At 39.7% G+C, this 14,050-nt stretch overlaps 1 long non-coding RNA gene across 2 annotated transcripts in view; it reads left to right on the top strand.

Annotated features, from left to right (window-relative positions):
• Nucleotides 1–14,050, top strand: part of LOC118497976 — an 86,646-nt gene that overhangs the window by 48,727 nt on the left and 23,869 nt on the right. For both annotated transcript variants that reach the window (XR_004900504.1, XR_004900505.1), the window contains exon 2: nt 12,588–12,672. This is a non-coding gene — a long non-coding RNA (uncharacterized LOC118497976). The remainder of the gene's footprint in view (nt 1–12,587; nt 12,673–14,050) is intronic.

A 14,050-nucleotide genomic window follows, 5' to 3' on the forward strand; every position in this document is an offset into this window, starting at 1 on the left:
GACCATCAATAAGATTCAGGAAAATATGACTGGGCACTGATGGTGAGGTGGAGAACGGGTGTGAGGTCCCAAGGTGCCTACTCTGACGGGGACTGAGGTGCCATTGTCCTATGCACAATGTTTCTTGTGTCTTGTGTCTTCTTTCAATAAATGTCTCTATTTTTCATAGTACCTGAAAAAGGCTGGATACCTTCTGACAGACCTCATACTTCATCTGTCAGCTTTAGGACAGTCTAGAAGTGAGTGGGATATGGGTCCTGTCTATAGGCAATGGCAAGGCAGGCAATGGAATTCCCCCTTTTAATACCTCGGTTTCTCCTCTGGAATCAAAGTAATACCTAGTCCCTGCCTACTTGACAGGGGTGTTGCAAGGTTGGTTAATTTCTGTAAATGTGTTGAGCTCCTCTAGATGAGGTGTATATTTTGTAAATAGGAGAAATTAATAGCAGCTTTCAGAATCAAAAGAAAACTGAATTGTGCTGCAGTCATTTCTGAGAGACAAACACAGTGACCGTAAACATGAAGCCCACACTGGGTCCATCACAGTGACCCCTGTCTAAAATGCAGCCTGGGTCTCATACCGGACATTTGGACAACTCAGGCCCTGGTCTCAGAGGGAAAATTCAGGAGACTAGCTGGACTTTTAAACATTTAATTTCCCAGCTGATTACTATGATTAAGAGCCCATCTGGTACAGCCCATTCCGAGATATGTGGTGTGCAGGAAAGCAGGACTCTAGTAAAAGCAGAAAGCTAAGAAAAAAGAGAAAAGAAAATACAAAATGGAGTTGGTGCTATTTTGGAATCCTCTGCTAGATGCTTAGATAGGAATTTCATCACATTAGCATTAGCAAGGACAGTAGGCCATATGTTGTAAGAAAGGCAGTTAGCAAGCGTTTCTCTTTTTCAGGCTGTTATGTTGGCTTACTGAGGATTCGGTGGTGTCATTGTCTGCCATGTGTCACAAGAGGCACACTGGTCTGCCGCAAGAATTTTTAAAACATGTCATACTTGACTATTTAGTTAGGGGCACCGACCTCTTTTCCCTTTAATTACCAAGTAAAAAAATGACAAAGGCCAACATAACAATAGCCATCCAGTGTGAATGACTGACAATTATAGCTGTATTTTTATCATATCAGCAAAAAATGTTTTTAGGTGTGCCACAGAATTTTAGTAATTAGTTTGTAAGCACCATAAGATGAAAAGGTTGAAAATCACTGGCCTGTAGGGGCTGTGAACATGCTAAGAAAATCCAGCTCTGGGATTCAGCAGCTAATAGTAACATCTCCCTGGAAATTTATGGAAAGTAAGCAACAGCTGAGCAGACACACGTTTACACTCCTGCACAGGGTGGCCGTTGGTGGTAATAACTCAGGATGAGGGATATCCCACAGCTTGTGTTTCCCCTTGCTCTCATTACCACCCAAGAAGCCTGAGCAAGGTATGGAGAAAGCTTGTGTTAGCTTGTATGTCTCCATTGCCCTGTTAGGGCAGTCACACTCCTAAGTCACTCCACGGTAAAGCCAATCTCATCACCATTAAAAGGACTTACAGCTGTGCAGAAACCAAGGTTTTGATGCTAAACTGACTTCCACATGGAATTTTTCATAATTTTCTGTTACCTGGGGGATGCTGTGTAAACCTGTTTCAGACAGAGTTTTTATTTCGAGCTCCAACCAGGCTTCCCCTTTCTAGGCCAATCCTCTAAATCTCTGGGAAAACCCCACCTCAAAGGTTGAGGCTCATCCCCTGTGGTCATCACTTCTGCTGGGGACTCCAGATCCACAAGGAAAACTCATCAGTGATTTGATCTTAATCCCTCACTGTATTCACACAGATTCACTGAAGCCATCTGGTAGACTGACTTTCCTTTACATTTGCCAAATGTATAGAGGGGAGGAAGAACTGGAGAACCCATCTGTAGTCCTCTGTGGTGATGGAAGATAGACTAGGAAATGGTCTCACTTCCGAGAAGCTGTGAGCCCTAACTATTCAGCTCAGTCCATGAAAGGATTGATGACCTCCCTTCAAGCACTGGAAGATCTCCACCTTACAGGCTGTTGTGCTGAGTTTCCTTTGGCCTAGTGTAGGAATATGTCCTCTCTGTCATCTCAAAAATCTGAAAATAAATCTGACTTCTTCACAGGTTAGAATTAGTATTCGACAGCTCCTGAGGGGAATCCCACCCTGTTTCCCGGGAAGGTAGACCTCACAGCCCAAAATGTGGAGTTTTATGCCCTTTATTTTTATTATTGACACAAATACAAATGTTCCACTTCTCCCTCCTTTGCCCACTTCAAGCCATCCTCCACCCCGCCTTCCCTTTGGCCATCACCAGAGTGTTATCTGTGTCTATGGGTCATGCATATATGTTTATTCACTAATCCCTTCTCAGTCTTTTATCTAGTCACCTCCTTCCCATTCCCTCTACAGCTGTCAGTCTGTTCCAGGTGTCCATGCCTCTGTTTCTATTATGTTCATCAGTTTATTTTGTTCATTACATTTCACATTTAAGTGAGATTGTATGGTATTTGTCCTTTTTCTGACTAGCTTATCTCACTTAGCAAAATAATGCCCAGTTCCATCCATGCCGTTGCGAAAGGTAAGATTCCCTTGTTTTTGATGGCTGTGTTATACTCTGTTGTGTAATATACTGCAGTTTTTTTATCTGCTCATCCACTGATGGGCACTTGGGCTGATTCCAGATCTTGATTATTGCAAATAATGCTTCTATGAACATAGGGGTGCTTCAGAATTCTTAGGATATATTCCCAGAAGTGGAATTACTGGGTCAAAAGGCAGTTCCGTTTTTAATTTCTGAGAAATTCAGTACTGTTATCCACAGTGGCTGTACAATCTGCATTTCCACTAGCAGTGCACCTCGGTTTCCTTTTCTCTACATCTTTGCCAGCACTTGTTGGTTGATTTATTGAAGGTAGGCATTCTGACAGATGTGAGGTGATATCTCATTGTGGTTTTAATTAACATCTCTCTGATGATTAGTGATGTTGAGGATTTTTTCATATTTCTATTAGCCATCTGGTTGTTTCACTATGGAAAGTATCTATGCAGGTCCTTAGCCCCTTTTAAAAAATTGGACTTGTTTGTCTTGTTGATGTTAGATTGTATAAATTTTTCATATGTTTTTGAAATTATCCCTTTATCCAATGTATCATTGGCAAATATGGTCTCCCATATAGGTTTCCTTTTCATTCTTTTCATTTTGTTGATGATTTCTTTTACTTTCAGAAGCTTTTAGTTTGATGTAGGCTCATTTGTGGTTTTTTTTTGCCTTATTTCCCTTGCCCTAAGAGACTTATTGACAAAAATATTACTATGAAAGATGTCTGAGATTTTACTTTTTATGTTTCCTTCTGGGATTTTTATGGTTTCATGACTTACATTTAAAACTTTATTTCATTTTGAGTTTATTCTTGTGTATGGTATAAGTTGGTGGTCTGCTTTCATTTTTTTGCATGTACCATCCAATTTTCCCAACACCATTTATTGAAGAGACTGTTCTACTCCATTACATGCTCTTGCCTCCTTTGTCAAATATTAGTTGACCATATCGGCATGGGATTTTTTTTCTGGGCTCTTTATTCTGTTCCACTGATTTTATGCCTGATCTTATGCCGATACCAGGATGTTTTGACTACAATGATCCTGTAGTATAGTTTTATATTAGGTATTGCAGTCCTTCCAACTTTGTTTCTTTCTCCAAATTGCTGAGATTATTGGGATCTATTTGATTTCATGTAAATTTTTGGAATATTTGTTCTAAATCTATGAAATATGCCATTAGAATTTTAATAGAAATTGCAGTGAGTGTATACATTGCTTTGGTAGTATGGACAATTTAATGATGTTGATTCTTCTAATCCATGAACAGGGTACATACTTTCACTTAATTGTATCTTCCACAGTTTCTTTCTTCAATGTTTTATAATTTCTAAGTATAAGTCTTTTAGCTTCTAGGTTAAATTAGTCCTAGGTACCTCTTTCTTTTTTTGTTTTTTCTTCTGTTGTAGTAGATAGGGTTTATTTTTAGTTTTTTTTTTTTTTTTTTTATGATTATTTCTTAGTTTCTCTTTTTGATAGCTCATTTTAGTGTATAGAAATACAACCAATTCCTGAATGTTAGTTTTGTATCCTATACTACTTTACTAAATTCATTTATTAGCCCTAGTAGTTTTGGGTGTTTTTTTTTTTTTTAGAGTTTTCTATGTGCAATATTGTGTCATCTCTGAATAACAGTTTTACTTCCTCCTTTCCAATTTAGATGCCTTTTATTTCTTTTTCTTGTCTGATTGCTGTGGCTAGGACTGCTAGTACTATGTTGAATAAGAGTTCTCCAGAGACAGCAAGGTGAATAGGAATGCAAAAAACCCTGATATGGTTCTCTTAAGCCTATATTCCTGAAAAGGGACTTTAATTACCAGGGCCATCCACTGAAGCTTTACCTTCTAATAGGACTTTATTAGTGAATCTATTAATATAGTGAGATCTCAGTTAAATAACAAAGTTGTTTCAGAGCCTAAGATTTTCTGGTGAAGTTTGTCTGTGGATGAGTGTCCTGAATAAAAGGCATCTATTGATTTTAGTGCTGCTCAGCCATAGTTGTCTAACCTTTTAGCACAAGGGAGCTTGAACAGAGTCAGTTTGCAGGATTGAAAGCACTCAGATCTCATCATAGTGTCTTCTTGTGCTCCTGCTTCACCTACTCAGCTCTAGGGACCTTCCAAGCTTCCCAGGATTTCTCCTGGGAATGATAATCTGGTCAAATGGATTGCTTAGAGAGGAGTCTTTATTCTAAAGATTGAGTAAAAATTGTAAGAACTATTTTATGCAAGATAAAAATTAACACAATTTCCTTCTTTATTAGCAAGAATGTCCAGAGATACAATCATAACAACAATACCTTCTAGGGATCCCAAAATTTTATCACACTGAGGCTGCTGAACAGCTCTTCCTCATTGTCATGAGGAAGATAAAAGAAATGCTGTTACAGCCTTGGCTGGCGTAACTCAGTGGATTGAGCGTGGGCTGCAAACCAAAGTGTCGCAGGTTTGATTCCAGTCAGGGGTACATGCCTGGGTTGCCAGCCATGACCCCAGCAACCGTACATTGATGTCTCTCTCTCTCTCTCTCTCCCTCCTTCCCTCTCTAAAATAAATAAATAAAATCTTTAAAAAATGTACACTAAAAAAAAGAAAAGAAATGCTGTTACAAGAGGAGTTTGAGGCCAGTCAGGAATGGCAGATACTTGGTATAAGTGTCATCCTCAGCCTCCTTCCACCATGGCAGTGACAACTTACTAAGTGCTCATTAAACTCATTCTTACAGAGATCAGACAGGATTTCAGAATTCTCAGTTTGTATTCCAGGCATCCCCTACCAGTCAGTCAGAGTTGTCATAGAGAATTAATTTTTAAAGAATAAAAATGAGAAAGGTGGTATCCTGAGTGACTGGTATCCATGGCATAATTTAAATATCTCAAGAATGGGTTTGGACTATGTGGGTTTTGCTAGTCTTTGCTGTTTACAACTATTAAATTGGGATAGCAGACTCACCCTTCAGTTACCCCACCCCAAAATACCACACCAAAAAAGATGGGAAATATGATCCTGCTTTTATGAGCCATCCTTAAGGCATTGTCTGGTCCATATTAAATGTCAGAAATAAAATTATTTGTGTGAGATGAAAATACAGAGATGTGATTATGCTGTGAACATTAATCCTACCCAAGAAGATTAACCCCCTTGAATGCCATCTGAATGACACTGTTACTTTTAGAATTATACTTAGTAACCACATGCCTTGGGATTACATAGAAAATATGTAAACTGTTTACACAGGACACCTTGAACTTCATATCCTCCTCTTTGCATCTTAAATGTATCCATTCCTCAGTCCTGTCCCATATGTAAAAACATATAAAAATTCAGTGAGCTCTAACAGTTACCTCAGATATAGGTAGACGGACTTTAGTCCTGGTCTAGATAGACTAAAACTATTTTGGCAGAATTGGACCTATGATCTATCTGCCACTCATGATCAGAGTTACTGGAATTCATGGTTGTATTGGTTAACTAGGACACACTGCTGGAGACCTTTCTCATCCTTTATTGACTTCTGTCATCAGTCTCTAGTACGAGCATTTGGTTGCTTATTCTTTTGGGTGCCCCAAGATGGCAGCTACTAGAGTACCTGTGGCTGGTGCTTTCTGCATCTTGGATTATAGGTGATAAAGAATGGCTGACTGAAAAGTAAGGCAGAGTGAGGGAAAGGGCCCCATGAAATTCCTTCAGCCTGACCGAGGACCCTCTCTCCAATGTGGTGAGTAGAGGGGGCCTTTAATTCTGATGCTACCATTGCAATAATATATGAGCTTTGGAAAGACATATAATTTCCTTCCACGTAGCTATTCACTGCAATGTGGAGTAATGGTACCAACTAGATTTAGGAGACAACTACTAAATGATGTGTAAAGCATTTTACAATCCTAAGCATTAGTTCCTAAAAGATGAAGAGGCAAAACATTCTGTTTCTTACCCTGTGTATGGGACATATAAATGAATTTCATGTAGAGTAAGGAAAAGTCAGTTCACAAATGTGAAAAAATGTGATATTTGACCTCAAAGCTAACGGTGAGAGATTTGGATGGCAAGTATATATATCTATATGTATGTACCTATATTCATGCTAAAAAAGAAGTCTTACTTTATACTTTGAGATGTGGTATTGACAACATTTTTTTGTTTGCTAGCCACTGTTAATGACTATTTCTTTTTTCTTCATCTCAAAGAACAGACTTCTTAAACTCTTTCTAACATGAATAGAAAAGTATATATTTTTTTATCTGAAAGTCATTGAGTTGACTTTTTATACATCTGATGCAGTCTTTTCTTCCAGGCTAGCCTACCGTGTTGATCACTTATTTACTTCGTTTCTTTTCTTTTCCCACAAAAAAAAAAGTTGAGAGGTTTAGAGGGAGGCAGGGGATGATGTAATGAAAGTTATATACTATGTTTTTCTGTTCTTTGGGAATTTGAGAAAGCAGTAAGCCAGCTTATAAAGGGAAGTGTTTTTTGACAGTCTAGATGGAAAGGATCCTCCACTACAGGACTAGTTATTGCATTGATCCTCTAATTTAGCTCTTCCTCTCTTTGATGACATAGGATCCTGCAGTATCCTAGCAAATGTTCTTTACATTAGTGTGAGATAGCCCTCCCACTTCCAGCAGATAGGACAAACAGACCAATAGGCAATGAGGCAGGATTTCCTGGGGTTTAGAGTACTGCAGCTTCCTGGACAAATGAAAAATGCAGGTGTTGTTCCCTTGCCCCCAGGCCAACCAGATCACAGGATAATTGCCCAGTTGCCTGCTGGGATGGGCTCACCCTGATCTTCTTCATCAAGGTTCATTTTTCATGTTGAGTCATGGTGGCTTAGTGCCACAAAACATCTGAGAATATACCTAACAGGCACAAGGCCACAAAGAACTCTAATGATTGCCCCTTCCCTCGAATCCAGGCCCAGCTTCATGAAGTCACTTGTAAAGAGTGGGTAAGCAGGGCTGGCTGCCAGGGCTGTGTCCTTCTTTGAGAACGAATGACAGCAGCAAAAAGTCTCCCTCTTGCTCACCAGAGTTGCCAGGCTGCCTTACTTCCACTGAGGCAACACAGCTTGTTTAGCTCTGAAGTGTGAAAAGCAAATAAAGTTTAGCAAAGGAAAGCAATGGACACTACATAGCCTTCTTAGAGCATGAACAGACACACACAGTTCTATGCACTGAGTGCCAAAACTCTTCCACCCCTTTACCAACCCCTGACCCACGGCCACCCCTGAGAACTGTGACTAAAACAGCAGCAGGCTTGGTAGGTTGCCCCTCACTGCAACTTTTCTGATGTGGCTGGTGGGCAGACATTGTGACATTTTCTAACTTGGGAAGGGACCACACAGATGCTCACTGTATACTCCCCTTGGTGTATGTCTTGCTAACCTGTTCTTGACAGCAAGGAAGGGAAACACACACACACATAAACATATAAACATGCAAATACACAGACAACCATGACATTGATTTGCCCCATACCCTGAGCAATAATTTAGGCTATTTTATTGTCTACCACCTCTGTTTGGGGGAAGATTTAAAAAATTCTAGTACAGGTTGCTGAGAAAGAAAAACATTGGCTTCTACAGTAAAACATGTCTGTCCTGAAAGAAAATGTTCAATTTTCCCCTAAATCAAATGTTGACACATATCGACTACTGTTAAAGATGTGTTGGTGTAGGAGGAACTTTCTGCACCTGAGCGGGGATATTGGTCTGAAGTCTGTCCTCTGAAATGCTAGCTGGTTTAGGATCTAAACAGGTTTGGTTTAAAGGTTTTAGAATTGTCCAGTTTGTTTCAGAAAGATGACCTGTCCTGGGACACCCTCCTGAGCAGGGGGCCATGGTTCTCCTTGTGGAGCACACAGTTTTCTGCAGAAGCCTGGGCCCCTATCTCAGCATCTGCAAGGACTCAAGCCCTGTTTACTTCTGCCATGGGGTCATAGGTGTTTAATTGGAGATGTGGGAGGGGGAAAAGTCTAGGAGCATGGAGAAAGAATGGAATCCGCAGTCAAAGGGAAGTTTCCAGTGCTAGATGTTTCACCTTCTCCTTTCCCCACTGCTCCCCAAACACAAAGTCTAAATACTCTTCTTTGTTTAACATCTGCTCCTCCTTCCTTACTATGACATAGATGTGCATAGGGCACATGCACACACGGACACCCTCTTACCTTGCTAAGTTTGAATGATGATAATATATACAGCCAGTGTGCTTTGCTTGTCTGCGCTGTGAAGGCCAGGGTTAATGCAGAAAGTAAGTGCAATGTTGCCGCAGAGCAGCGTGATCAGAATACAAGATGGAGCATGGGGGGAGAGCAAAGAAATGTTTCTGTGCTTGGAGTTTACATAAGTCTCCTTGGCAACTTGTCCGAATTTATTTTTCCCTTAATGTGTGTGGGTTTCTTCCAAACCCTGGATGAAGTAGGAGTTGAGTTTCTAGCATCCCCCTATTTCTCTTCTGGAGGATGAAACTATTTTAGTTGGTTAGCAAAGCCTTTCTCCTTGCAGCTCTTCTCCCACCAAAAAAAAACCCTCCCTCTCCTAGGTAGCTCCTTTACTTTGTGATCCTGCGAACTGTTGGTAGCTTTGCAGACTGCGATCTCTGGTCTCCGAGGGGGACCGACGGGGTGTGAGGGCCACAGCTGAGCGGTCTCCGCCTGCCGCCTGCGTGCCCATGCGCTGTAGCCACGCCTGTCTGCTGCAGACCGGCAGACACTGCCGAATCCCCTTCCTCCTCTTGCTTTCCTTCTTCTGCCTGGTCTTCTCCCTTTTTTTTTTTTTTCCATGCACACAAACACAAAAGGTCCATGATTCTACTCAGAAGGTGAATATCTTAAAACTATTTAAAAAATACTTTTAGGAATCTAGTTAGTTGGTTTGATGGCGAGTAAGCTCACTCAGGGGAGACAACTAGAAATACTGTAATGATTTTACTGAAAACTGTTTTACCTCACAATAGCTGTAGGTGGTGTGTAGTCGTGCCTCCTTGGAGCTGATGTTGAATAAAAGTCTTAATATTTTTTCTAAAGGCAGGGAAAAATAGGAAAAGAAACCTAGCTAAAAAAATTAAGGTTTGATTTTGGCTCTTTGACAAACAGATGTTGCTTGTCATTCTGTTGTTAAGCAGGCCACCAGATTGGACCAGAAGCACAGTGTGTGTGAGGGGGGTGGGGAGGGAATGCAAGGATGGTGGAGGAGGGGCGAAAGCAGAGGCTTGGGGTGGGACTGTGTTGAGGGGTAGATAGAGGGCTGGGAGGCAGAGATGGGATCCATAGGTTTGGGCGGAAGTATAGAGCAAGAACTTAGATAATAACTTTTTCTTTCCAAACTTTAGTTGAGGAACCCTATAAAAAAATCATATTTTATTTGGATGTGTGTTGCTGCTCTACACCAAGAGGGAGGTGTGGAAATGAGTGGCTGGACCAGCCTTGGGGGAGCCAAGCTGGCCTCTCTTAGGAGGAAGTGCAGGGAGAGGTTGCTTGGCCCTGCAGGGGCCTCCTCCAAGGAGTTTATACCCTAAAGTGAGTAAGGCAAAGGCTTTTCTATTTCAGCTGAACTTAATGTCTTATGCTTGATAGTTGATTCTTTTTGAAAGTATTATGGCGGTTCCAGGCTCTTTTGTACTTTTTCCTAAACAACAATCCCACTGTTATACAGTCAAGGCTCTAAGACAATACTAACTCTTTGCATATTGCACATCTCTTTCCTTATAGAATTCAAGTGATTTAATCCTCAGTTCTTTTCTAAACTACCCTGTACTCTCGTTTAACTCATAGCTTTCTAATCTAATTGTGTTGTGCTTTCTCAGGAGCAGACCATAGTTTTGAATATAGAAGCATTAAAGTTAGGTGGCATATAGAAAGCCTTGTGCAGCAAATAGTTCATTTATATTAAAAAGACAGACACCTGACTTTTAACAATATATATCTCATGTTTCTATATCAAAATGTAGGCCTTCTGTATTTTAATTTTATTTTTTATAAACTTTCTGGCTTTTTTACCAATACAGGAAATTGTAGGTTAGCTTCATGTTTGCCTTTTTTAAAGGAAAAAAAAAAAGAAGCTGTCATCCGGAGCAAACTGATCACTTCCAAAAGTGAAAGTAGTCTCTTGAGCCAGCTGCCTGCGAAACAACTTGTTACTGGCAGCCTCTTTCCTTTTTGTTTCATGCAGTGTGTCAACAGCAAATTTGCCTCCAATTCCTTTCTTTTAAATAGTTGATCTCTGTTATACATCTGTGGTAAGTGAATATTTAGTAGGTTTAATGTTGCTTTTAAATTACAAAAAAGCTAAGATAATCTAAGGGCATCTTTTGTTTTTATTCAGTCTATCTTATTCTGTCATGCCATTTTCATGTCTTTGTTCTTTAGTCAACCTACCCACATTTTTTTCTTATTTATATATTTACTTATTAATATGAGGGTTGTGTGGTAGAGAGATTATAAATATTAATTTCTAATTTTTCCTTTGCTTGAAAGGAACACAAAAACATGGTGGTTGCTTTACCTGTCCCCATTCTCCCCTGCACACTTCTGGTCAGTTTGTCCTGTGCACAGATCAATTCTACCTCAGCTAGCTGCTTTGGTGTCAGAAGCCTCTGATTGCAATGCTTGAAAGACACTCCCATATGGGTCTGGTGTTGTGGTGGCAGTATCACAGGTGGATACAGCATGTGTGTCACATGGCAACAATGAATTACCCTCAAACAAGGATTGCTTGGTGTTTTTTGTTAAAGTGATTAGATTTTGCTACAAAAAAAAACAAGGGCTTGAAAGAGTGAGAGAAAAAATATCAGGAAAACTGAAAAACCATAGGGAGACCAAAGACTAGCTGTCACCCCAGCTTCATGATGTCAGAGTGAATGCCAAAGGGTAGAACTGAGGTTTTCTCCTTCCTCTCTGCCTCCCTTCCTCTTTCTTTCCTTCCCTCCCTTCCCTTCCCTTCTCTTCCCTTCCCTTCCTTCACTTTGTGTTTCATTTTTCTTATTTCTCTTAATTCTTTTCACTCTGTCTCTCTCTCTGTTCCCCTCCTACCTCTCCTCCCTCCTCCCTCCCTTCCTTCCGTTCTTACCTTATAAAAAGTTGTTATGTGGCAAAGCTCTATCCCCTTGGGGCAAAGGAGATCTGCTCAAATCCTGTACAAGAGGCACATCTTTTAAAGAAGAATGGTGCAGGGCAGGGCGTCTTTCTGTTGGTGTCGTTCTCAGGACATCACCATGGATGCGGTGTTCAAGTCAGGAGCTAGGGAAAACTCAAACACATTTTCCATTTTGCAATCAACTGCATAGTGAGTGTGCCTTCCATTGGTAAAGGAACAATGAAGAAAAAGAAAGCCCTGTGTCTTCATCATTGAAGGAATGGTGGAATGGAAGCCAAGAATCCTGCTGTGGTGGACGGAGGGCAGACTTATGAGTCTACCACAGTCAGATATTGCACTTCTTAACAGCTCCCTCAGCAGAGAGAAATAATGACTCCGGAATAATTTCAGAATCAAAAAGTTTAAACGATGTCTCAATGATGCTATATCATGTCAGGTAATAATGATTGTCCAACTTATACCATATTCAGTCTTAGTTATTGATAGTCTATCTCTTAATCATGTTTAGCAAATGAGCAGTTTGGTATAAAACACTGAAATTTGAGAGTATCCTAACACCTCATATTTCTAGTTGATCATTTTCTGGTAAAATTATTCTCAAGGTTCATTTGTAGCCAGGGAAATTCCAGGAAAAATGTGAAAGTCACTTATTTTCAGAACCTTTATGCCATGTGTCATTTGGGAGATGAGGTAAACATAATGCTTCTCAGTATTTTTCGAACATTATTTTTATTTCAGTTTCTGGTGTTCCTTTTTATTATCATTCTGCATTAATTCTAATTCATCTTTACAAAACAACTGGATGACAAAAAGAAACCAACCAAAAACAGGGCAAAAAAATCTTCATTCATTTAATATCATTCTATTTTCCAGACACGGGTGGATAGTTTGAAGATATTGGCCTACCAAGATGACAACAGGCTTAAAAAATAAAATTCATAAGAAGTTACTTTTTCAGGTAATAGTATTTTCCTATAATTTTCTTCAAACTTCTATCCTCAAATATTGCAAATTTTTAGGGTGTGCTTGAGTGATGTAATTATGAAGAATAACTGCATTTTAAACTTGATGTTCAAGAATAGCAACTACTTTGATAATATCCATAGCCAATGAGTATGGCAGTCCTGGCATTCAATTATATGGGGGTTCCAAAGTTTTTTGAAGGTGAATACTTAACATTTGCTGATGTGTTTTGACAGTGAGTTTTGGCAGAACTCACTCTGAAACCAGTAGGTACTGTCCTTTAACTTTATGTATTCTATCTTTGGTAATTAAATTTAAAAATGTAAATATTAGAGAATTGTGTCTAAAAACTCCCTCATATGATCTAAATTTTTGGAAGATTGGGCTTATTATATAAATTGCATAATAATAATATTGATACTTTAACTCTAGTCCTAGATTGGTAATACTGTATACATTTTATGGTACTCTCTCCATGCATGTCCCATGACTAAAATTCGAGCTCAACTATCATGATAGATGAGATCTGTCCAGAAAGTATCCATCCATGTAATATGAGAAATAGAAACATTTACCGAAGAGGATACAAGAGACAAGAAACATTGTACACAGGACAGTGACACTTTCAGTCTCCTTCGAAGTAGGCACCTTGGGACCTCACCCAATTCTCCCAATAGCCATCAGCTGCCCCATCCTACTTTTCTGAATCTCATCAATAGTTTGAAATGTCTTCCCTGTCAAAGATGATTTTAGTTTAAAAAAAAGCCAGGAGTTGCAGTGTGCCAAATCTGGGCTGTTGGGGGAGCTGAGTCACCTGGGTGATTTGATGTTTCACCAAAATCTCTGCATAAGGTATGATGCATGAGTAGGAGCATTGTCATGATGAAGCTGCCAATCACCAATTGCCCATAGCTGCAACCTTCTGAATCATCTGAATAGTTTCTGGGGAGGAATGTTTGTGCTTAATGACGCATTTGATGCAGATTCATTTTTTTATTCACTCAATCATTTTGAATGCGTCAGTCACACAGTACACATGCTCACTCAACACCATCTACCACCCTCACTGACTATTACAGTGAAGTCAGCATTGTTCACTCATGTGCACTCCAGTCCACTCTCCTTGGCTGCCAGGTAGCATTGATGTAGCGCAAACCGTTCTCATTACATTAACAATGGCTGGACTTTTTCTGGACATAGCTCAGCACATAGTTTCCTTTTAGTGTTATTGAAGAACTTTGTATCAATTAAGCATTTGGCAAATTACTGTATACTGATTTTGCCATTGTTTAGAGGAATTGCCTTATATTCCAACTTAAGTATTAATATTATTATCTAAAAGAGCCCCACAAAATTTTGCTTTAATAAAGCAA

Source organism: Phyllostomus discolor, chromosome 13, assembly GCF_004126475.2.
Source record: "Phyllostomus discolor isolate MPI-MPIP mPhyDis1 chromosome 13, mPhyDis1.pri.v3, whole genome shotgun sequence".
NCBI lineage: Eukaryota > Metazoa > Chordata > Mammalia > Chiroptera > Phyllostomidae > Phyllostomus > Phyllostomus discolor.